The sequence below is a fragment of the Rhinolophus ferrumequinum genome, chromosome 7, assembly GCF_004115265.2.
Source record: "Rhinolophus ferrumequinum isolate MPI-CBG mRhiFer1 chromosome 7, mRhiFer1_v1.p, whole genome shotgun sequence".
Taxonomy (NCBI): domain Eukaryota; kingdom Metazoa; phylum Chordata; class Mammalia; order Chiroptera; family Rhinolophidae; genus Rhinolophus; species Rhinolophus ferrumequinum.
This window is the reverse complement of record NC_046290.1, coordinates 20,817,194-20,843,356: the sequence shown is the minus strand read 5'-3', so window position 1 is coordinate 20,843,356 and position 26,163 is coordinate 20,817,194. Positions and strand designations below refer to the sequence as shown.

Here is a 26,163-nt window from a genome sequence, read left to right as displayed (position 1 = left end):
GGCAGTTCCCTGCTGCTCTTCTCCTTTCCCCACACTGGGATGCCTTCTTTGGGTGACTTTCCCTGTATAGCATCCATTCTTCTTCCCCCACAGTATCTCAGACCTTTATGCTTTTCTCTAAAGCATAGAGAAAAGGTCTCCTAAGACTTTTTGCTATTGGTACAATAGGAAACAGACAATGGCTAAAAATAACAATGGGCAAGGTGACCGGCATTTCTAAAAGCCTACAATAGAGTTCATTACCAGAATAATTCCTGGGTTCAGTGGTACTAAAGGGAGTGGCTCCGCCCACCTCCCAGCCACATCTGCCTTAGGCCTTCCTATCCCGTAAGTGCAGCCTCTTCTTTGGCTCTGAGAACCATCCCCTACACCCTAGTCCCCAGAGATCACCTCCTGTAAACGTCTTGGAAGTTCAGGTTGGCACACATGGTCTTCTTACCTTTCATAGGGCAGACCCCCTCCTCCTCTCTTCTCCTTTTAAAACTCAAATTAAAAAAACAAAAGACTCAAACGTGCCAAGTGGGCTCTTTGGGGACCGAGAAGGCCCTAGTGAGATCCCTGTGTGTGTCACTCACAGAGGAAGGCGAACACCTCCTTGGACAAGCAGGACAGAGGTCCCAGCACCAGGGCGGGGGTCGGCGGGAGCGCAAGCCACAGCTTTAATCAACCTGGGGGAATAGGAGCAAACTAGAGGGACCGTTCAAAGGTACCTCACGGGGATGCCTTGCAGCCTTTGGGTTCAAAGTTCTCCACTCACTGGAAGGTGGACCACTCTTACTGAAAGTGCGGTTGCCAGTAACATCAGCATTACCCAGGAGCTGAACAGAAATACAGACTCCCAAGCCTCTCCACAGACCTAATGAATTAGAATCTGCATTTTAGCAAGATTCCCTGGTGATGCATATGTGCATGAAAGTCTGAGAAGCAATGTTCTAAAACATCTGGGTCAGTGGATCTCAAGCTGGGATGATTTGCCTCCCAGAGATCATTTGGCAATGTTTGAAGACATTTATGGTTGTCATTACTAGGAGGTGCTACTGGCATTTAGTGGGCAGAGACCCAAGAATGCTGCTAACCATCCTACAATGCACAACAAAGAATCATCCAGCCCCAAATGTCAATAGTGCCGAGGCTGCAAAACACTAATCTAGGTGAAAATGCCCAGGAGAGAGTTGGATGAAAGGTCCTAGAACCTTGCTACTCATGTGTGGCCAGGAGTATCCACAGGGGATGAGTCTCTGACCTGACCTCTTCACTTCAGAATCAGAACCTCTGGAGGTGGAGCCCAGGAACCTGTGTTTCAAGAAGCTCTCCAAGGGAACTGCATGCATGACTTTTGCTTCCTGAATTTTTCATTGAGAAGCATGAGTACAGGGTCACTGCCCTCTGCGTGGCTGTCAGGAAACATAGGCTCAGCCAGGTCGGCCACTCCTCCAAGATTGCACACCAATAACAACTGCTATCTAGATCTGAAGAAGGACCGGCTCTTGTGATGTGCCTCTTTGCTACATAACTTCAAGGACAATGGATTAGAGGTTTCGGCTGCTGCTGTGAGCACAGAGTGCCAGGCTCATAAGCCTGCTGCTGACCACAAGAGTATCCTGGCATGACAACACGCAGGAAAAGGAGAATTCAAAGCTCTCAGACAACAAAGGTCAGGCAACACGCGACATGTTGCTACTGCACTAGGTCCTAGCAATGAGAATAAGGAAGACGCCGGTGATAGGGAACTGTGTTTAATATGTTCTCAGCCCTTCAGTGTCACCCCCTCTGGGAAGCCTTCCCTGATGTTCCCAGATGGAGGGCTCTCTTTTTTGCTGTTCTCCACTTCTTGTGCTCATCCTCCCATTATCCTGCTGATGAATTCTGCTGATGTCCTTGCCCATAGCAGAGGGAGGTCCTTGAGGACAGGAATTGTATTGTCGCACAAGCTGTGGTCACAACCCCTTGTCCCACCCTCCCAGATCACTGCACAGTTCCCAGACTTGTTCTAGGCGTCTCTCTGTGCCTGAGGGAAGTGTCAGGGAGTTCAAGCCCCCAGAAGCAACGTGCACTCCACGAAGGAGTGAGAGTGGGACTTAGCGGATGAATAACCTGGCGTTCACTTGTCTTGGTGGCAATTCTGCGGTATGTTGTCGTAGAGACCCACGGAGGGACTGAGCCAGCACGGCCGGCCGTGCAGTAACCTCACTACCATCCACTTTATCAGCTGTCTTCCCGTCCTCCCCACCTCCCCATTCTTCACCAGGGTTCCTGCAGCGAAATGAACTTCCTGCACCCAAATCCTTGTTTCAGCGGCTGCTTTAGCAGGAACCCTGATATTTACACTTCCCTTAAACAGTAAATGGGAATAAGTATTTATGGAAGTTAAAAAAAAAAAAAAAGTCCTGAAATGCCTGGAAAATCTAAAAACAGCAGCAACCAAAAAATTAGCAAAAACCTTACTGATGATGGCCTAGGTAATATAATCCAGAAGACGATATCTACATTTCTTCTCCTTGAGTTTTGGTCTAAACTCTAACGCGTCTCCTAACTACGGTAACGATTCACTTCTCAGCATCATGTTGAAAAAGAGGAGAGCTCAGTGACTAGGAGTTCCAGCGTGGAATCTGGTAGAACTAGGCTCAAATTCCTCGCCCTGCGACCTGCTAAGTGGCCTGAGCCTCAGTTTTATCACCTGTGAAAGGGGAATAGTAATAGTACCTGCTTGCAGGATCGTGGGGAGGATTTAATGAGACAAAGGATTCATTAAAGGATTTAGTAAGTCCTGGCCCAGCGAAAACCCTCAATAAGGTTCTCAGTATGACTATAGCTGTCATTGCAATTGTATTGTCCATTTTGGACAGGCTTCATGCTTACCCACGTGGTAGGTAGCAGCAGAGTGCCAGGCACTAACACTCAACCAGCAGTTACTGTAGAAATGAAGGAACTGATAATCCAAGAGTAGAATGTAAAAAGCCAGCAACAACTCCTTTTGCAAAAGCCCCTAAGGCTTTTTCCTCTCTTTTAATCCTACCTCTGTTACTAAAACCCGTGTGAGCTTAGGGAAGTTGCTCAGTCTGTCTGAAGTCCTACAGGCACCTGTGACACTTAGATTAGCATTAGATCATTAACATCAGGCCCTTCCAGGCCTTCACTTGGAGATGAAATAACGCCTAGGGGAGGGTGGCAGGGGCCACGTCTCAGCTGGAGGTTGGACAGGCGGAACAAAGAGCCACAAGTCAGCAGAAGGACATTTGGGGTGGGTAATCCTTTGTTGGGGGGCTGTCCTGTGCACTGTCATGTGCTTTTGCAGCATCCATTTGCTAGATGCCCCCAGCACCACCAGTGACAACCAAAAATGTCTCCAGACTTTGCCAAATGTCCTCTGGGGGCAAAATCACCCCTGTGGTAGAAGTTTGCTTCCCTCAGTGACCCACAGGCTCTGCGTTCCAGCCCCAACCCCACAAAGGGGAGAAGAGTTCGCCCCATTACTCCCTTGCCTCAGTTGGCCTGTTTTTACTTTTATCTTTTTAAAAAACAACATCAACAACAAATTCCCTGGATGCTATTTCTACCTGTTTGCCTCTTATCCTTCATTCTCTACTGCACTTCATTAAAAAGCAGGCTCTCTGGAAATAACCAAGCACTTACTGCTGATTTTGAATTATTTTGTTTCCCCTCGTCTATCATTAGCCTTATTTGCCTGCAAATAAGATTGATGTTTTTAAAGCTCATCTACTCACAACCCTGGAACATAATCCCCTCCCAGGTTATTTCTATCCATTTATGACTTAGGAACAGCAGGAAACCTAAACTCCAAAACCCGAACGATCTGGACATGCAAATGTGTCATAAAAACCCAACAGCAGCAGGAGATTCCAAAGCATTTATCAGCAACAGAGCCGCTGTTAACTAGACAGATCTGAGGAGCTTTCCAGGCAATGGTCAAAGTAGCTGGACAATGGGCCAATTAGGCCCGAAGTTCTCTGCGCAAAGTCAGAATCCTCTCACAAGGCAGAGCACTGGCCGGGTGAAGGGCAGCACCAGCGTCCCGAGGAACGGAAACCAGTTGTTTAATACTCCACCAACTTCCAAATGGCTTTCTCCAAACCACAAGGGTGTCTGCGTACATCAATTCCTTCCTTTGCACCAGAAAGCAAATTCCCGTAAAGACTGAAAACCAGACCTACATACCTGCATGTATTAGACTAGAGCAATGAAAAGAAGAGAGTACAGACTCTCTCTGCAGACGTGCCTTCCCTTCCTAAGGGGGAGTCAAACTGCTCTAAAGTAGCCTCACCCCCATTGCCTCCTGCCTTCTGGCGATCTATTAGATCTGTTACGGCCCTTCCTGGGGTGAGCTGGCGCGGGACTTCTGCAGTCCTACTACATGCAGGCTCCACTCCATGTCACTGGCCCTGCTGGTGTTTCTCCCTCAGGGTCCCGGGACTTGCTGTTCCTTCTCCCTGGATCCCCCTTCCCTCGGATCAGTGCCTGGTTGACTCCTCATTTCTTAGCTCTCTGCTTAAATGTCACTGTCTCAGACCAGCCTTCCCTGCCCATACTATCTAACCAAGCCTCCTCCATCACTCTGTAGCCCCTGAACCTGCCTTGTCTTCTAGCAGCATTTGGCTCCTGAAGTTAGGTAGCATATTCATTAGTTTACTTGTTTCATGTCTGGCCTCCCTCGTCCTAAAATGTGAGTGCCGTGTGGCACTGGGGTCTGCATGCCTAGCTCACCCTTGCATCCTTAGTGCCTAGAAGGATGCATAATAGGTGTTCTATATATAGTCAGTGGATGAATATCTGCACTTGGGCTGACAAATCACAAGAAACAGAGAGGACCACCTGGGGGCTGAGTCTGAAGGTTCCTGAAGGGCTGCTAGTCAAGCATTGCTCAATCAACCTCAAAGACTTCCACCACACCTTGGATTCTATGTCTTCAGTGTCTGTATCTAGGATTATTCTGCCATAGGAGATTAGCCCAGCCCCCCCGAACCCCCACCCCCAGCTTCAGGAAAAGCCTTCCAGCCAGTGTGAAGAAGAAGAGAAATCGACAGCATTCTGTGGAGAACTAGTGGGGTTAATCCTTCCTAAACCCTCCTGCCAAGTTTTTTTCTGAGCACCCAGCTCACCGGTCTATTTTTAGGTCACTCTAATGGTAAGCTAAACAGTAAAAGCAGTCATCGTCTCATAAATGCAGGATCAGCAGGCTCCTTGCATGTATGAACTTGTCAAGATAAACGCAAAAGGCACTTTTCCTTGAGATCATTAAAAATAATTAGTAAGAAAATATTTTTTGCACAAGGAGATAAGTTCAGCTACAGGAGAAACATGCTCATTTCTTATATCCCAAAAATTAAAACCCCGTGTTCCTTTGTAAGGGCCTGGGCCTGCTAGAATAGGAAGATGCACTCCACGATTGCTACACTCCTTACGGCCTCCTCTTGGAGACTGAGGCTGGCTGCATAACCATCTGCTTCTCCTGCTGGTCAGAAAGGATGCTTCCTCAGAGACAGCCTCTGCCCCGATTTGGGTGTCCCACTCCTTAACCAGCACTTGGAAAACCTTCTCATTTATTCTTTAGAAATGAACCCTGAGAAACAACTCCAGAAACCTACTGTTAGAAGTGTAGTTTCCTGAACTGAAGTGGCCTGGTAGCTTCATGCTGCCATTCCACCGCCAAATTGCTGGAGCTCTCACCTCCAAGTCATTTGAAAATGATAAAGGTCCCTGCCTCACCCCACCATCATCTAAGCCCTTCCTTACCTCCCTCTTCTCCCTAAATGTGCCTTGATCTCCTGACATTTACGCCATGTAAAACTTCTATATGATTAGCGGCAGGATATTCCTGTGGGCAATCAAATGCCAATAAATAAAAATCTTGCTTTGCCTTCATACAAGGCCAAAACACATACATGCAAACTGGATTTGTGGTTCCAGGAAAGGCTTCATGGGATAAATGCCTTGCAAGTCTGTACCTGATGGAATACTGACTTAGCCAGGGGAAGGGCAAGGTGAGGTGGGAGAAAAGTGCTAGGGAGAGGAAAGAGCATGTGCAATGGTGTGAGAGACAGAGAGAGAGAAAGAAGGTGGTATGTTGGAAAACTGAAATCAAGCTCAAGAGGAAGAGTGGGAAAGGAAAGAATAAGAAGTGTTGACTCCCTCACCCCCAAATTCAGATTGGGTGCCTCTCTTCTGTGCCTGTGTAGTGTTCTGAGCGCCTTCCACCGCCACCAAAAAAAAAGTACTTGTAAGACAATAGCAGAGAAGGCCAGCCAAACACCAAAATTCTACATATGCCCGTTCCCTAGAGTGGACTCATCGTGGGCTCCATTTCCCAGGCCCCTTTGCCCCCAAGTGGGCCTGTATGATTAGTTCTCACGAAGGGAATGTGAGAAGTGATGTGTGCCACTTTCAAAACAAGGCATTTCAGAAGTAAATGTTCCTTCTTTCCCTTTCCACTGGCAGAATACACTGCAGCCCTAGGAAATTATGGGGACACAAGATGGAAGGAGCCTAGAGCCCTAAATCACCATGTGGAGGAGAGCTACCCACTGACCAAGAATTCTTGCGCTAGGCTTTTAGGTCAGAGAGAAATCATTTTGTGTTATTATAAGTCACTAAACCAAGGGGTTTAATTGTTATAGCATCTAAGATTATCTTAATACACATACTAGGTGATATTTATTTAATTATAGGTAACCTCCTCTAGATGGAGGAGTCTCCATTATATTACCAGTACCTAGCAAAGGTAGGTATTAAATAAACATTTGTTGAACGAAAATAATCCATTTGATGAGAAAGAGGGCCTTACCACAATTCCTGAAATCCCAGTAAGCAGAAATCTTCTTACTTTGCCAAAAGGTCAGAGTGCACACACACACACACACACACACACACACACACACACACCTAAGTTTCCACACCAAAGCCACATACAGATCATGGCCAAACCTGCTTGGGCTGTCTTGTGATTCATATGACAGCAGAGACCATCCTAGGAACAACCCTTGCAAGATTCTGTTCTCCAGCATGGGTATCATACAGAGCCAAATACCACAAAAGAAAATTGGAATAGGAAAGAAAAAGTCATCAAGAAAAATAGTCCAGATTTCTCATGATCTCACCCGTGAGTCAGATTTGCGTTTGGGATAACAACTAACCTAGTAGACTAGAACAGTCTGTCTGCAAGATGTCGGCCTGCCAATTGTAACAGCACAGAGAAGGCACAATTTTAAAATTGACTTAAAAGGAAAAACCTAGTGCGCTTGCTTATTTTTTTATTTTTTATTTTGCTTAAAAATAAATATCCCAAGGTGAAGCAGCCTCCTGTTTAAAAATAACTCTCTTGGAAATTAAACTAAAAAAACAAAAACAAACAAACAAAAAAACTGATTGCCAAGTACCTGCATCTTGCCATTTTGGGAAGTGGGAAAAAGTCCTGCAGAAGTGTGTTTGCTGTGTGACCCTTAGAAAGCTGCCACACCTCTCTGGGCCTAGATTTGTTCATTTATAAAATATGAGATTAAAATCGATGCTCTCTAACAGTTCACAGAAAAAATAATTGTCAGTAGAAGGGAAACTAAATTTTTCATGCCTTGCAAGTCTTTTAATATTCATAGAACTTATTCCCAACAGAAACAGTGCATTTTTTATGGGTAGCTTAATTTAGAGGAATTTATTCATTTAGGACAGAATGTGAGGTCCAAGGCACTGCAGACATAAATGGGTCTTAAGTAGTGAGAGGCAGAAATGGGATGATCCGTTCTTAAGTAACAGGCAATGTGTGGATTATTGAGCTATGACTGAGTGTCAGGACATTTTCTTCCTTTAGAGATAAAAGAGACTTTAAGAATCATTAAGCACAATTACTTGATTCGAAATGTGGAGAAACTAGGACCTAAAGATGCTAGTTACAAAAGCTAGATAGTGATGGTACCGTGTTTCCCCTAAAATAAGACCGGGTCTCATATTAATGTTCCAAAAGATGCATTAGGGCTTATGTTCAGGGGATGTCATCCTGAAAAATCATGCTAGGGCTTATTTTCTAGTTAGGTCTTATTTTCGGGGAAACACGGTATATGGACTCGAACCAGGTGCTGGCTGCTGGTCTGTTCCTCTTTTCATTCTATCAGTCCCTTCCAAGTCTGATTTGTACCTTTTGCAATGGCAACATTTACATTTTTGCCACTGTGAAAAATCTCTCTGAAAAAAGGACCGATAGAGGAGCTGGTTATTCTATCTAACTTGAGGCTTGAGAATGATCGCTGGATTTTAATTCCTCAAGCCTTGCCTATTCTCAAGCCCACAGGCTAAGAATGCTTTCCGAGGATTCAAACAATAAGGTTAGGATCAGGTGAAAGATGGAGAAGTAATCATATACCTTACAGTAAGAGGATAAGTGCTTCTTAGAGTTCTGGGAACAGCAGCTAACAAGGGCTATTAAAACAACCTCTCACCGTTATCTGCCAGTCGAGTCTCTATAGCTTGAATTTCAGGTCCTTGACTCAGCTGTCCCCTTACACCCCTTTCTCCCGCTCAGATACTGTCCTAGACTGACTGTTCCCATTTTGATGCTTATCGGCAGTTTTAATCAGATCTCTGGTTCCTTCCAGGACAATGTATTAAAGGCAAAAATGGAATTGAGGTAAATATTTGCTTACATATTCTTTCTATACCTCAGCCAATCCTCTCCCTTTCTTTCCAGTTTGTAAAAGAAAACCAAGGATTGTCCCCTTCAGCATCTGTCACCCAGCAGGCTCCTATTTTAGCCCAGTCCAGAACCTCTGAAGCTGGGACCTGCATTTCATTAAAAGCAGTTCTAAGTAAATGAAAGAGTTAACCCTTTCTCATTTCTTCCTTTCCAAGCCTCTGGGAAAGGGAAGTGATTGCATTTGAAGCCTATGAAGATAATTGCATTTGGTGATTAGGACTGTTTGTTACGATAATAAAGGGGAAGGGTAATGGGCCAATAAATATGGGGACATTAATAAGAACTTAAGCTCCAAACTTAGTTAAGCTCTAAATCAAAGAATTGATCCTTTCTATTATCCTCAAAGGCCTAATGTGCCAATGAGGGTATATAGCTGATTACACTCTATTGAACTGAAGTCTGTCTTCAATGCCAACTAGAAGGTAGTGGCTTCCCAAAACAGTGGGCTTTGGGGACTTCGGGTCTGCGTTGAAGGCCTGGTCTACACTGACTACCCTAGTGGATTACCTGAGAAAAATTACTTGACCCTCTGAGCTTCTGGTTTCTCATCCATAAAACTGGATTAATCATCTATTAGGAAGCATAAATGAGATGAAGTGGACAAAGTATACAGGAGGGACTTAATTAGCTGTTGAATTAAATCTCAGAGTTGGCGGAGGCGGTAGAAGTCACCCAGCTCCATCTTGCAACGCCAGTCGTCCAGCGTCTGCTTGATGCCTGCAGTGAAGGGAAACTTACTACGTTTCTTGAGGGAGTCTCTTCCACTGTGAGACTATATTGGTTAGAAAAAATTTCCCAGCATGAAGCCGTATCTCTTTCCCTTAATTTCAATGCTTTGGCTCTTGTTCTGGCTTCTGGAACAGAAATGCAAGTAAGTCTTAGTAGTCCTGAACAAGAAAACCACTGAAATACTTTATTTGATCATCCAATGGATTGTAGTGGTAAACCCCCCAGGTGCAGGTATACAGAACCACACAGATTTCTTGTTTGGGGTGGGGGGGGGCGGGTTCAGAGGGGTTGCCACTAACCAAGACAGGGAACAGAGGAGAAGGAGCAGGTTTGTATGAGGAAGGTGATGAGCTCGGCCTGGGGTGTGTTATTTTGGAGTAGCAGAGTTGCCCCGATGGAGACGGTAGGTAGACACTGGCCATGGGAGCTCAAGAGGAGGGTTGGGGTTAAAGGTACAGATTCTGGAGTATTCGGTACATAGGTGGGGGCTGAAGTGGAAATGTGGCTGAAATTGCCCAGGGGGGAAATAAGAACCTGAATGTTTAAGAGGCAAAGTATAAAACCCAATCAAAAAGAGTACAGGGAGACAAAAGTTGTTGCAAAAATCAATTAAAGGGCTCCGTGGAGAGGAGTTCAGAGAGAAGATTAAGACCAAGTATTAGTTAAAGAGGTAGAAAACCAGAAGACCAGTGGTGTCGGAGAAGCCAGAGAATGGTGTTTCATAAAGAAGGAACTGGGCAGCAGTGTCAACTGAATTTAAGTACTGAAAAGTTTCCACTGGGTGTGAATCTAGAGGCCCTTTGGTGATAATGGCGAGGGAATTCCAATGGAGGGCTGGGAATGGAAATCAGACCACCCAGCCCATTGAGGAATTAATGAGAGATTAATACAGCCAATACAGACCAAGTTTTCAGGTAATTGAGTGGTTAAGGATCTAAAGGCAAAGAGGTCTTAATTAAAGAGGAGTTAGGTCTGCCCGTGGTGGAGAGGAACCGCTTATAGCCAGGGAGAAGTTAAAGACAGAGTGGACAGAACAGGCAGTATCAAGTATGATGCATTAAATTGAGCCCGGGGAAGAAAATGTTTGATAAAAAGAGGGACATCTTTTCAGAGGCAGGAAGGAACGAGGGCAGGCTGGATGAGGGAATAGTTTGTAAGGAAGAAAGCAGGACGGAGGAGTGTCCATTGATTCTCTCTGTGAAGAAAACATTAAGGCCCCCAGGTTGGAGGGAGGGAGAAAGTCGTGAGGTAGGAGTCTGAGAGGGAAGAAGAGAAGAATTAGAACAGACATTGGGGGGGTTGGGATGGCAGGGGAAGGGGATAAGAGGACTGGGACCCTGTCTGCCAGTCTGGCACTGATGAGGTTAGAGGCCACCGTTCCCCAGGGCACCAATCCAAATAGATGGGTGTCCTTTATTCTTTCACAGAAATGCTTAGCCATCAGGACAAAGAGGCAGAAAGTGCAGGTGGATGAACTTATGTGGGGATTTTGGACAGTGGGGAGAGCAAAAGGAAAGAGATTAGGGAAGTATTGGCAAAGGAGCAGCCAAAGTGATGGTCCATAGGGGTACGGGCTGGAAGGGGACAGACTTGGAAGGCAGCTCTTATCCTTCCTGCAGATCTCTCCCATAACTTCCCCATCCAGGACCTTTGCCTCTGGGCATGTTACTTTACACCATGTGTCACCTAGAGCACCACACAATCTAGATGTGTGGGACTAGTGTAGAAAGCCAACACTGTTTGGGGGCCCCTGACACCTGGGATTCACCTTTATTTAAATTATATCACAGGGTTGAGACACACTGATCATAGAGTCAAATGAACTTACTTTTTTTATTATTATTATTACGCAAAGATCGCTCTTAAAGCAGGTTCCTGACCATCTTGTAATAAATGCGATTGTTTTTTTTCAGACATAAAAGTGCAGGACTGTCCCTTGATTCTTGGAAGACTTGGCCCATCCTGTAAGTCTATTTTGATTCTAATTCTGGTGTGAAATGAGGTCACTGTGCTTCCCAGATCTGGGTCAGGAGTAAATGGGATCAACAGGTCATCGACATTTTTATTCGACTTGATAAAAACGCTGAACAGGAGCAGCATAAATCCAATGGCAGAACTGGATGGACACCAATCCATCAGCTCCTTTATACAGGCATTTAGCCAGTCAGCTACAAATTACCACATGTTGATACTGTCCAGTCCACATTTCTCCATCTTGCCCACAAAGATACCCCACGGGACCATCCAAACACCTTGCTGAAAAGTCCAGATATGCTGTGTCAACAGCTTTCCCATGATGTACTAGTCTATAACCTTATCCCCATTGGATAAAAACACAATGAGCTTTTCTTTGCTTGTGTCTTATACACCTACCACCAGATGGAAATCGGTTTATGACATTTTACAGCTTTATAACATTTCCTGTCTCACCATGACATCACTTTTCCCCAAGCCTAAGGCTTCAAAAGGCCACAAAGGTGTTAAGAACTTAGTTTCTAAACCTTCCTCCCACTCTACTGTATCAGGTTGCCGTGATCTCCCAGGCTGTTGAAATGAAGAATGCTGGCTTGATAATGAGACTAGAATAAAAAAGCCACTATTTCAGATGAGAGGAAGGGGACCTACAAGGTGGACCCACTTTGCCCTCTCAAGCTTCTTCCCAGCAGCCCTAAAAAGCATTTGAAGTTTTATTTCCTTGAATTTGATTTTGAAAAACAAACAAATAAAACCAGCTATGATTGTATCTGAGCTTTCTTGAATACAAGGTACTGAAATCTTGGTATTTTAAAGCTTACAAGCTATATATTTACTTGCTTTTAAAAAAAAAATCATAAAATGAGAAAGATACAGATAAACAATAAGGCCAAGGGAAAAATCCCAGGCTATTTATGAAGGGTATAATACCTAATTATGCCAATAGTGACACACCTTCCTGTAGACAAGGCTCCTTAGAAGCTGCTAATACATTCAACAAGAATAGTTTAAGCAATTCATCAACATCTGTTTACTGCCTGCTGCTGGGAACACAAAAAGGTGAAAGTACGGCCAAGTGCCCTGCGACAGTTTATAGTCTAGTCTGTGTGGGGATCAAAAAAAAAAAAGAAGACACTTTCAGCAAAAGGTTCACCAACCAAAGCAGCATGATGCCAAGTGAATGTGCCAGGCAGCGTGTGTGCCAGACGTTCCAAGAGACTGCCAGCTGGAGGGTGGCGGAAACACTTTTCAAAGGGAATGAGACTGTCTGGGTCTTAAGGGACAGATGGGTAGGTGGGCATTCTGGGTGGAGGGTGTGGAATAAATTGTATTACCCACGTCGATGAAAGAAGTTAAGCTGGATCCAAATCCCCTCTCACTTTTCAAATAGAAAGAGAAAAGCCTCATGCTCAACTGGAAGATTAACAAAACACTTGACTCTGCAATATGGGGTCTGCGCCTCCCCGTCCAAGTTCAGCCAGGGTCATGCAGGAATGAAGGTCCATTACAGTCACTCTAACAAGACGCTCCGATGAAAACCCTAACATGCTATCGTACACAGCACAAATTTCGTTAAAATCATCCACTGCAATTTAAGTTTTGAGACTAACGGATTTTCTAAGAATGCAACAACATATGCCACAAAGGTAAAATCCCAAGAAAGAAAAGCCAATAGTGGTTTGCAACCCTGGCTCCATCTGAGAACCACTTGGGGAGCGTTCAAGAAACACCAGTGTTTGGGCTGTACCTCCAACCAATTACATCACAATCCCTGAGGCACCAGCATTTAAATTAAAAATACCAGCGACTCTAATTCATTCTCATCAAATATTTTCTGAGTGCCTACCGTACGCCGAGCATTGTTCTACGTTTTGCAGATTCAAGAGTGAATCAAATAGAACCCACCCCCACCCCTCCAATAAAAAACAACCCTCAGATTTTACATCATAGTGGAGAAGAGCAGGCAGAAGAGCAAATTACCTCAGGAAAATATATGTTAAGACAATTGACAATATGCTCAGGAGAAAACAGAGCTGAGATGGGGGATACTTCAGGCCGGAGTAGGACGCCATGGGAGACCTCACGGAAGGCGACATTTGAATCGAGACCTGAAGGAAGTGAGGGAGCAACTCAGCTACATGAAAAGAACATGCCAGGCAGAGGAAACAGCAGGTTCAATGGCTGGAGGCAGATGTCAGTATGGCTTGAGCCGAGAGACAGAGAATAGAGATGAAGTCAGAGAGACAAGGGCAGGGGAGGGCAGAGAACAGCAGGGCCTGGTAGGCTACGTGACGAGGATGGCTCGACTCTGAGTGAGATGGGAAGCTACGGGGAAAGTTGGAACAGAAAAGTAACATGATCTGATTTACATTTTACTAGAATCATTCTGGCTGCTCTGCTGAGAATAGACTATGGGGAGAAAGGGGGAGCTAGAGAAAGTGAGCGATTCCTAAAATAGTCCAATCGAGAGATGAGGGAAGCTTGGATGAGGGAAGAGGTGATGAGCAATGGTCAGATTCTGGGTATATTTTGAAGAACTAACCAGAGACAAAGCATCTGGAAGGGGCAGTGGTGGGAATCAGGAACTTGGTTTTAGACTTTAAAGTCTGAGGCAGCCATTAGACATTCAGTGGGATTTGACCTGAAGTAAAGGTTAGGTTCTTCTCTCCCACCCAGACATGCAGGTCTGATACTAGTTTCATTCATTTAAAAAGCATTCATGAAGAATCTACTATGGTCCAGGCACCGTACTAGGGGCTTGAATTACAGCATCAAATAGGAGCTAGTCTCTGCCTGGAAGAACCTTCCAGTCTAGTGTTTCTGACCCACAGCTGACATCAACTCAAGGAGTGGCTCTGACTTCCCTCTCTGCAGTTCCCCTCCCCAGCCAAACCCACAGCACAGTGTTACATCACCCAGATTCACTCAGGCCTCAGTGCACATCTATCAGCCAATATGCCAAGGGGAGTCTTAGCCAGTTCCAGGCCTCCAACAAAATAGGATTCAGGAGGCTCACCATGTTCTTGAAGCAATGTTTTTTCTATTGTTCCCCCCCTGCCCCAGTTCCAAAAGATAGGTAAACAATTTGATACAATTGATAATTCAAGGCAATCAGTATTTTATTTTTATTCCCACTCACAGAATATGAAAAAATATATATATGTATACAGATATACATATATGTGTGTATATTTTATGTGTTTGCGTCTTTTCCCTATGTGACATGTGTTAAATAAATATTAGTTGAATGAAAAAGAAAAAAACATCTGATTTGCAGGCAAAGAGGACAAAGTAAAAGCTCTAAGGAGAACTGAGTGTAACTGATAAGACTACCTCTTTCAAATGTGTGCTGAGCTTTCATAGTTTTCAATGGTTTTATGGGAAGCTACCTTCTTCCTATCTGCAGGACCATCACTGTTAGCAAAGTTTACATACTATGTCAAAATGAAGATGGAGAATAGCATGTGAGAAAGAGCTGTAAAAAATAATCAGTCCAACTATTCTAGTGCACAGGTTCCAGCATGGATTTTAACCAATGGAAATCCAGAAACTCTTCTTGATGCAATAATTGAGAATGGTGGTGGGTAGAGATATTCCACATGAGAAGAGCACACACAATTCCACCTGGGCCCCACTGTGACTACATACCTGCCTATTAGCAGGAACAGTGAGCAGCTCCTCTTTGGTGTATGCTAAAAATAAAGAAGACTGCCAATGAGTGACACTTTACATGCACAACCCTCCAGGTAAAGTTCTGGTTACCATAGCAAACCCCACTCATGACAGCAGAGGCAAAGAGCATGACGTATCAAATGGCCAGAGTTCTTTCTGCCTTCCTGCAGGAAAGCAGCTATACTTGCCAGATACACTAATCAGCCATTATAGTCCTTTCTGTGAATAAAAGTCCAACCTACATTTGTGGGTCCTGGCCATTCTCAATTACTATTTGCCTGAAATAGTAGTCTTTTGTCTGATGTTTACTTCTCAGGATGCTGATGTAACTCTCAAGATGGAACTTATTTTTAAATAGAGGTCCAACCACAGGGAAGGAAACAAATAGCTGCTTTCTCATTCTCCCGAGCCTGTAACCTTGGCCAAAGTGCCTTTGAACCCCACACCTGGCAAGAACCTGTACTTTGGTGTCTTCCATGACTGGCCCAAAATTGGTGACAGAGAAATGGACCAGTCTTTGAGAAAGACCCAATGGAAAAGGTCTTACTATCAACCCACCTAAAAATGGGCTCCATGTTCTCATTCTAGGGTTCTATCAACTGGAAAGAGAAGTGGAGGCAGGAAAGACCAAACTACAAGAAATAATGGTGTGTAAGGCAAAACAGGAGGAAGAAGATCTCAGGGTTTCTTATGAATGCAAATAAATTCCATCTTTGCATATAAGGAGGCAACCTGGTCATCTCTGTCTTTCCTTTAAGGATTCAAGAAAGAGGCTTAAACCATGAAGTCGCCAGCTGGATCAGAAAAAATCTTGAGCCCAAATGTCCAAGTGGAGAGAAAAAAGAAATGAACTTCTTATTCTTAGCTTCTCAAGCTTAAGCCCCAGGGCCAACTTTTCAAAGAAATAGAGCATTTAGAATCTAAGTAAGTATATTTCTTTACTGTGTTTTAACAATCTGTGTCCTGGGTTTATGAGCAGGAAAATGAATTAGAAAACTCAGAGCTCTGTAGGGACTTTAGGGATTTTGGGCAGTTTCTGCTTCTCAGAGATTCTGTATGGAATAATGGTTAAGAACACATGCTTATGAGTCAGAGAGATTGGGTTCAAAATCTTGCTCCAGCTCTTAAGAGATGTGCAACTTCAGGCAAGTAATTTAAACTTTTTGAGCCTACTTTTCATCATCTGAAAAATAAGGATAACTAAGATCACTGCCTGGAATGCAGTAAGTGCTCAATTTCTTCAACAACTATTTACTGAATGCCTACTGTATACTAGGCACTGGAGAAACAGTGAACAAGACACGGTCCCTGTTCTGATGGAGCTTACATTCTAACAGGTGAGACAAATAATAAACAAATCAAACCTTTATTTGAAACAGAAGTATTGTGATAGAGTACTGGGGGTGGCCATTTTAGATTACATGGTGGTAGAGAAGATGGCCTATGAAGGTCTGAGAGAAGAAGCTTCCAGGCAAAGGAAGCTTTGGGACAGAGCTTGGTATGCTCCGGAATGGAAAGATGGTCCATGAATGTCTGGGAGAAGAAGTTTCCAGGCAAAGGAAACTTTGGGACAGAGCTTGGTATGCTGCAGAATGGAAAGAAGGACTATGTGTCTGGGCACAGAGAGTGAGTGCAATGAATGGTAACAGAAGAAGTCATTGGAGAGATCGGTTAGGGCCAAGGGACCTGGATCATATTCAAAGGGCAACAACAAAAAAAATCCCTAGTTTTAAGCTTGGGAGTGCCATGACTTGATTTGTCTTTTAAAAAGATACCTCTAGATTCTCTGAGGAGAAAGTACTAAGGGTCAAAAGTGCTCTCTGGACACCCAGTTAGAAGACGACTGCCGCAGGGGTCCAGGGACAAGACAGTGGTGACTTCAACTAGGGTGGCTGCCAGGGAAGAGGGGCAAAGGGGGTGAATAATGGAGGAAAGGCCAAAAGGACTTACAGATTTAGTTTCTGGGAGTAAGAAAAAGGGAAGAATGAAGGGTGGTTTCGAGGTTTTTGAAATGAGCCATTGGGTGCATGGTGGTGCCATTTATTGAGACGGGAGGAAGAGAAAGAAAGATCTAGCTTGAGGGAGAAACATCAAGGATGCCGTTTTGATCATGCTGGGTCTGAGATGCCTATTACACATATGTGGAGATGCCAAGTTGGCAGTGGTGCATATGAATCTGGAGCTCAGTGGAGAGAGCAAAGCTAGAGGCAGAAATTTGGGAGGCAATGGCACATAGATGGTATGTAAAGCCTTGAGGCAGATGAGATTTCACTAGGAGGGAGAATAGCTAAAGAAGACCCAAGGTCAAGTACTGGGGCAACATGATCAAACAGTGAATATTAGTTGTTGTTATTTTCATTACATAGGAAGGAGAATGTTATCCAGTTATTGTGATCAGCACATTTGTATCCACCTATCTACCTACACATCCTGCCATCCATTAATACCATAAACATTGAGCACATTTCTTGCGAGGGAGTAGACAGTAGTGGTCAAGACCGCAGCTCTAGAGCCAGACTGCTCTGTTTCCATCCCAGCTCCACCAGCTTCCTGTAACCTTGAAAAATTGGCTTAACCACATTGCACCACCATTTCTCCATCTATAAAAGGGGAGGTAGTAGGTTGAAAGGTGGCCCCCCAAAAAGGTATGTTCACAACCTGTGAATGTGACATTATTTGGGAAAAGGGTCTTGGCAGATATAATTAAGAATCTTGAGATAAGATCATCCTAAATCATCTGGGTGGCCTGAAATCCAGTGACAAGTGTCCTTATAAAAGACACGCAAAATAGAGATGCACAGACATAAAAGAAGACACAAAAACACAGAGGAGAAGGCAATGTGGTGAAAGAGACAGAGACCAGAGTAGAACAGACACAAGGAATGTCCATAGTTACCAGAAGCTAGAAGAGGCAAGGTTTCTCCCCAAAAGCCCCCCAAGGAGCATGGCCCTGCCAACATCTTGATTTCAGATTTCTGACCTCCAGAAGTATGAGAGAATAAATTTCTGTTGCTTTAAGCCATCAAGTTTGTGGTAATTTGTTACGGAAAATGAATACAAGGGTAATAACAGCATGTGCCTCATTGGATGATTATGAGAATTCAAGGAGTCAATATATGCAAAGTGTCTAGGCCAGTGCCTGCCAAATAGGCAGTATTAAACACTGTTAATTCTTACCCGTGTGCTGGATGGACTTTGTGCTGAACCCTGAAGAGTATGGGGGAAAGGTAGATCATTTTCGAAGACCCTCAAAACTAAAGACGGTGCCCAGGCAGCTGAGCAGGTGAGGGACCAGAAGGTGGGGAGGGTCCTCAGGTGCCAAAAATTGCTGAATGCTGCTCCCCAGCAGTCACCAATAAAGAAATTAATAAGCCTTACATCTGCTCAGGTTTTTCAAGGCGAGTAGTAGGTCCAGAGAGGCCTTAATGCAATCCTTTACAGTACCTTCCTTGCCTTGCACCATCTCACTGCTTGCTCTCTCATGAGAATCCACGCTGATGAGGACACAAGGAGCACATTTTCTGGGGACAGCTGTCTCTCCTTTTAGCCTAATGATATTGGGAATAATGATGACCAGCGCGGGGCAGGGGTGGAGAGTGGGCAGTGGAAAACTGGAGGAAAGCGATGCCAATTTTGTATGCTGAGTGATTTTGTAATAATATTTGCATGGCTGCTTTAGCCTTGGAATTTAATATTGTTCACCAAGAGACCCATATAGCACAATCTAGTTTTACCCAAATCTCTATAAAATACACTTTGCCAAAGGTGGGGGGGGTGTAGAACCCAACTGAAACACAGCTGAAATCAGACATTTTATAAGTGTCCATTGGCCAACACACAAAAATGTACAGAGTTTACTGACCTCTTGCTTTACTAAACTTGGCTCCATTCTCATCTTCGTAAGTGTAAAAAGAAAAATGTTCAACCATGTGAAAAGACTCTGTAATTACCGTATTGGTTCTCCTAAGTGTAAATATAAGTAGTGTCAGGGACCAGTTCACATCTTCATGGCAATGAGGGGCATTACTGGGTGTTTAAACGTACATGCACCAAGCCAGGGAAGAATGGCTAACCTGAGACGCACGTGCCTCCCTATTCTCCAGAAAGAGAGTTGTGTGTAATATCGGAATTACAATACTGCCGGAGACCCCATAGCAGGACAAGCAGGTTCCAGTTAGACAGGCATCTGCAAAGTGCTGGCCTTTGGTGAAAAGGACAGAAGAACTGGTGTTTACTGTTTCCCTTAGCTGTGGTAAGACCTTGTTAGGAGTGACTGTAGCCAGACGGGGCCCCAGGAGAGCCGAGCTCCCAGGCACCATCTCTTCTCCCACCACCTTCCTCTGGATGCCCAGAGGCCGCCCCTGTGAGGCAGCCCAGTGCCTCCACCCTCTACCATGAGTCCACCATGATCCAAATTTACCTCTCTCCTACCCTCCTCCAAGCACAACTGCTATTCCCCCAGTGGGCAGGACTCAGCCAGGAAGCTGACTCTGGATTTCCACAGCATTAAGTACGGCCCCTACTCAGGAGAGGAATCCTATGCTGTATTGTATTAGTGTGTCTTTATTTTTAGGAAAGCATGAGGGTCACTCTTTGGAGGCCAGGATAACAGGGTGTGTGTGTTTTAACTGAGATGACAGGGTTGGAGTAGTAAAGTCTAGCGCGTGCAAAGCCAGGTCCTAGAGGTGTCCAAGTGTCGATAAAAAGGAGACATGCGTGGCTCAGGTCAAATCCATTTCCACTCCTGCTAAAAACGTCCAAAGCCCCAGCCTGAGGCATCAGTCATTCCGTTAAGGGCCACATACACCATGGAGGCCCTTCCCCAGGAGGCTGTTCAAACACCACAGATCCTATCTGGAATGAACTAAATTTACTTCAACCTGAAGAGATTGAATCACGCTCCTTGCAAAACCGTAAGAGTGTGCGATTTTTTTTATCCTCCTGTGGATCGCGAGGCACTTCAGGCTGCTTCAGACAACTTCTCCTATCTCCTTGCTATGATTTCATCTAAGGCTTGTGACAACAGTGTGTGCAAAATTAGTCCTCTCTGCTGTAAAGTCAGTTCCCCGAGCCCCACTTCTCCAAAACCTCTTCATATGTCCTAGAGTGCTTTATGAGTGATAGAAACACTTTAAAACCTAAAAACAAATAATCCAAGAATAACTTAATCGGCCAGATGTTCAATGCTAGCTATCTGGTTTCATGAAGTAGCTTCATAAAGAGAGTTAATTCTTAAGTTTCTGATTTTCTGTTCACTCAATGTGTTCAAATAGGTAATGCATGCATCAAGAAGCCAGGAGCTCTCAGAACAGGGATTGTTTCCTGGCCTGACTGAGAACGTGGGGTGGAGAAGACGCCATTGACATCGGCAAGACGCCACAGCCAGGGGTAGGCCTCTTCCCGGAGCTGGAGAGACTTAAAAGACAAATGTGTCTTCTCCATACACTGAGTGCCTTAATAAGCCATCTCTCGGCTCAGCCGCCTTATCAGACCACAAAGGGCCTCTTCAACTATTGAATTTTCAAACTGTAAATGCTCCCAGTGTTTTCTTGAACACATTTGTAGACAGAATGCAGAGCTCTTTAGATCACAGGCAATTCAAGTCTGAATCGGCCGACCTACCTGGCTTCAAATCCTGCTTCTCCCCAGAACTGCAAAACCCATGGGAAATATATGCTTCCCAATTCCATCTTTTTTTCACTTCTAGACTATGGCTATGATAAGATCAAGAATTTAAATATTTTAAGTGCCATGACAAGATCTATCATTTTATATGCAACTTATGCCTAAACCCAAAGGACAACATAATCTAGACGTAGACCACTCAGTTGGAAAATAAATCAAGAATAATTTGAGAACATATTTTTATACCTCTCTTTTGTTAAAAACAAAACAAAAAACAAAACATTCTACACATTTTCCCTCAAAATCATTTAATTTGGCCCACATCTATTGAGTGCTTACTAAATCAAGCTAAGTGCACCTTTTGCTCCTGTCTTCACTAATAGTTAAGAATATTTATTTAATCTCCCTAAGTTTAATCACAGACCCGTTAATAAAACCAATGGGATACACAGATTTTTAATTTTTCCTCACCCACCTGCATCTTGTATAATCGCCATAAAAAGACAACAGATCCCCAGATCAAGCAACTGTAGATTGCGCTTTTAGTTCCAGTTGTACTGGAATGAGTCAAGTTCTCTGCTTTTCTGGACCTCAGCTTCCTCAAGTGCAGGAATTAGCAAATGTGAATGCATCACACCCCTCCAAAGCACAGCGGAGAGGGGAAACTAGGCAGGATCTCTTAGCTGTGAGCCCTGACAACTTGACCTTTGAATAAGAGAGAGAAGTGAAATGCAGATGTATCCACTGAAACAAGCCAACAGATAAAAAGGCAGACATCCTGAAAGATTCCTTAAAGGGGAACAGGGAGGTGAGACTGCTCTGAGCAGTCCAGAGCTCTTCATCTAAAGCTGAAAGAAAGCTTCAGCCGTGTCCACTAAAAAGTCCTGCCTCTGGGCTCTCACTGCCTTTGGCAAGAGGCTTATTCATTTCTCAGCACACTATGAGAAGCACCCACTACGTACCAGACACTGTCATGAAGGGGTTTGCATACACACCTCAGCATCTCCTTTTTATTCCTCCTAAGGACAACTCTGTGAGGTAACTGTTATACCAATTTTGTATATGAGGAAACTGAGGCTCCAAAACTTTGAATGATCTGGCCAATAAGAAGTTTTCTGCACGGCTAGGATTGCAGCCCAAGTCTCTGACCCTAATTCTGGAATCCTTCCTTTTCCTCCTGGTTGCCTCAGCGGGAGCCAGGTGCCAGGTTCACCTCCCCAGGCTGGCAGCAGCATTTCCACCTTCCCCACAAAACCCCCAGCCTCATGCAGTGCCCTCCGAATCTCAGTGGGCACCCCTCCTGTTTACCAAGACCCATTCTTCCCTGCATTGCAGGCTCCCTCCAGCGCCTCACCCAACCTCTGCTTTCCTCCTATCTTCCAGCAAAGGCAGATGCCAGCTTTTCTTCTCCTGCACCTGTTGTGGCCTCTTCCCTCCCAAATTCTCCTTATCTTGTCTCTCCTACTTTTTCCACTTCTCTTTTGTTTACCACACATGCCTGGGAGGGGGATTTGAGGAACTCTCCTGAATAAACCTTCCTACAATGCTACCATCTCCTCCAACTGCTCTCTGATTATTTTTAATTGGCACGCTTCTGGATCCAGTGTCTACACCCCCCACTCGCACTGTCTTGGCACCACTCTCTCCTTCATCCCTTGTAACCGGCTTCCACGACCATCCTTTGCAGACAAGGCTCTCAGTTTCCGTCAGTGGCATTTTCCCATCATCCTCTTGGGAGGCTGGCCCTTCTCGGAAATGACTGCCAGCACCTGGTCACCTGTCTCCCCGCCTAGCATTCTCCTTGGTCCTGTGGATACACCTGAGGGCAGGAAACACTTGAGGGCAGAAGAGGTTAAAGTCTCTCAAGTCTTCACATCTGCCCTATTAAAGAGATTCAGCCTCTTTGAGTTTGGCCCTGACCTTTTGTTGATTTGTCTTCTTTGGAATGCTTCCCCATGTGGTTGGTGTAGTAAGAGGAACCTGGGGGCCTCTCCCAACAGAGACAACCCCCTTCCCACCATGGGCTGAGTCACTTAGGCCCACGTGATCCAGGCCAAGGGAGCACCCACAGCTCTGTGTTATCTTGTCCAGCCCACCAGGCCTGGAACTTCTAAGTCAGGGTTGGGACAACACCCTAGAGTACAATGAACCAGGAAGGTGGTGTGAGTGTGTGTGTGAGTGTGTGTGTGTTGGGGGACACAGCAGGAAAGAAGTTTGAGGAGGCACAAAGGATTTGGAATTTATCCCACAGGAGGTCCCTGGGGACCACTGATAGGTCTTACAAGGAGAAGCAGTCCTTAGACCTTGATGACTGATTAGATATGATTACACATGGGAGGAGTGAGAAGTCTGAGAGGCTTTCTCTAGGTTTCTCGTTTACTGAATGTTAAAACTCCAAGCTCCCTATTTCAGTTAACTGTGTCTTCACACGCCTAACCTGCAGGTGGTCTTTGTTTCTTCTTCACTCCAAATCCAAACAGTGCCCATACTTCAAGTTCATTCTTTTCTTCCTAGCCGACTGCCACCCACCAGCTCAGACCTCCATCCTCCAGTTTATTACAATAACCTTCTCAGTAGGCTCCTCAACTCTCATCTCTCCCAAATCCCAATTCTTTCTGCAAGAGATCAGATTAATCTCCCTAAAGCACATAGCTGATCGTGACAGTCCCTTGCTCAAAAATTTCAAATAGTTCCCTGCCATCTGCAGAACTAAGTTCCTCCAAGTTCTTAGCCTCTTCTCCCATCACCCACCCAAGGGCCACATCCCACCTTAGGATCACCTTGCAGCACGCACCTGTCCTACCAAGGTTCTCCTTCACAAGCCTTTCCTATCCCCTCGTTCCAAAATGATTCTTTCTCCCGCTACTCCTAAAATGTTTTATTGGGACTATCTTTAGTCGCTTTATTCACTCATTCATCCTTCATTCCTTTGATCACCCCTTCATTCCTTCATCCACTGAACATAGGGTGCTTATTAGGCACACAGGCACTGGTTTTGATCGGAGTTCTCAGTATACTTACCTCCCCTCTCCTAATAGTTGAAACTCTGACAGCAGGCAGGGAGCCTCCAGTATCTATGTGTGTCCCCAGGAACCTCTAAGGCCCTGTGCACAGCCAACTACAGGTACTCCAAAAATAAATTGGTTGAAATGAATAAAGAAATTATCATAAGTTTCCTTAAATAGTAAACTGCCTTAAGTGCATGCAAACTCAATTTCAATGATAGAGATTTAAAGTATAATTCAGTATTTTCCCTGGAGCATATTAACTATGACAAGGCAGGTGCATCCGATACACTTCACAAGGTTCTGACTCTCCCTCTTCCAGCACCTGCCCTCACTTACTACCTCTTCCCCTTACTCCTACATCTCCCCCTCTCCCTCCATCATACACACACTCACACCACCGTGTTGTTATGGGTGGAGCAGCAGTTCTTGGCTCATTCTAATGGAAGAAGGAATTGATGAAGCTAGAACAACCACCTACAGCCAAAAGTGTGTTCTGAGACATTCTACGTGTTCTGGCCCCACACTTCCGTACCTGTACCAACTTGACTCCCCACCCAAAATCATAGACCAGAAAAGCTGGCCCTGTAGAAACACCAGGGCCCTAGAGCCCAAGTCCAAGGCAGACTGAGTGTGGGAAACCCCACTGAGGAAGGACCAGCAGCACTGAAAGTCCAGGGGGGCTCTTTGTAAAGGAAGATCCAGAGTACCACTTTCGCAGCCATTCAGTGACTACCTGCAGCAGCTCCATCATTATCCCTCAAGGCACCCTACCTCTGTGGGAGGCAAGCGGTCGGCCAGCTGCAAGAGACAGATGCCAGTCGTTCCTGCCCCCAACACCCCACCTCCAGTCCCAGTGCAGGTCTGCAGTTCTGGAATGCCCTCGTGCCTGCCATTCCAGTCAGTCTCTGAGACCAGTCCCTGCCAGACCTTGTCCTCTTCACACTCCAGTGTCCCCTTATCAAGGTCTCTGCACAGATCAGGACTGCTGCTGAGGACAGACTTCTGGAAAACTCCAGCCACGGGCCCCGGACCCTCCCCTTACTTAATTCAGCATTGTGAGAAGACAAGCAGCCCAAAGACCTAAAATGTCAATGCAAACCAGGGAGGGAGAGCGGAGAGGGCGGGGAAGAGAGACGGAGGGGAGGGGAGGGGAGGAGAAGAGAGGAGAGGAGAGAAAGCGAGCCACGTTTTGGGAGGAACTCCACTTAAGAGGGAGAGCAAGATTTCCCCATCGGCACGTTCTCCATCTCCCTGGCAGATGCCAGTAGCCGCCCCCAAAGATGCCCTTGCTCTTTTCGTGCCCCCTCCACTCCCTTGCCCGGCACGTCTCTTCTCCAGGCAGGGGAGGGCGAGGGATGAGGAAGCGCGGGAGATGGATCCCAAGGCAGTACCTGAAGACGGCGCACCTGAGTGCCTCCGCCCTGGAGGAGAAGACAAGGCGATGGCCCAGGGATGGGGAGCCGGGGCGCAGGGGCTCCTGGCCCTATCCTAAGTGTGCCCTGCAGTGCGTCTCGGTTTGTCCCGGTGTCTCGGACCGGCTCTGCCCGGCCCTCGTCCCGCGGCCGCGTCCTCCCCGCCCCCGGCAGGATACGAGGGGAGTTTGCGCCGCGAAACGTGGGACACAGCTTCGGCACCCCCAATCACCGCGTTGTCGCGGCTGGGATTCCCGCACCCGGATTTGTCAGTAAACTTTCCCCGGCGCACGCGGTCTCGGAGGTCCCACCCCACCCCCATCCGAATCCCCACATCCTGGCTGCAGCCGACGATCGTTTCACCTGCGCGCGGCTGGTCGGAGGCTCCTGCTGCTTCGTGCGCGTTCGGACCCAGGCGCCGCCCGGCGAGACCCGGCGCCGCTGCTGCTGCCGCCGGTGCCGCCGCCGCGCCTGCTCGGAGCTGCAGCGCAGTGGTGCTCCCGCAGCCGCAGGAGGCGCAATCCCGGGTGCCCGAGCCCAGCGAGCCCCCGCAGTCGCCACCACACCGCGTCTCCCTGCCCGGGCCCGGGACGCACCGACGCTGGGAGTCCGCTCCTGGATCGGCTCTCCCAGCTGTGCTGTGCTGAGGATCCTCGGAGCCTCCAGGATGGGCGGGGATTCCCTCCCACTGGTAGATTCGAGGGGCGGGAACTCCCTTCCTGGAGTGACAGGGACAGGGGGCGGGGATTCCCCTGCAGGAATGACAAGGTGGGCGGGGATTCCCCCCCAGAACAAGGCACACCGCGCGGGCTGAGCGTCCCTCGGGATAAACCCCAAGTCCTAGTGCGCTGGCTTCATAAACCTTGGGAGTACCTTGGGAGGAAAGGATCCAGTGAAATGGCAGTTCAGAATTTCCAGATGGCGGAGTTTTGGGCGCCATCTAGATGGAGGAGAGCGAGCTAGGGGACTTGAAGTTGCCTTTGCAGTAGCACTTTACGAAGCATCGAGAAAAATGTCAATTGCTTTATAAGAATGGGGCGGAGGT

General features: G+C 46.0%; 1 protein-coding gene across 2 annotated transcripts in view; it reads right to left on the bottom strand.

The window, feature by feature from the left end:
- Positions 1-25,744, bottom strand: part of PDZD2 (PDZ domain containing 2) — a 329,192-nt gene extending 303,448 nt beyond the window's left edge. For both annotated transcript variants that reach the window (XM_033110376.1, XM_033110377.1), the window contains exon 1: positions 25,482-25,744. The gene's annotated coding sequence lies outside the window, so the exon portion shown is untranslated. The remainder of the gene's footprint in view (positions 1-25,481) is intronic.
- Between the last annotated feature and the right edge of the window lie 419 nt (positions 25,745-26,163).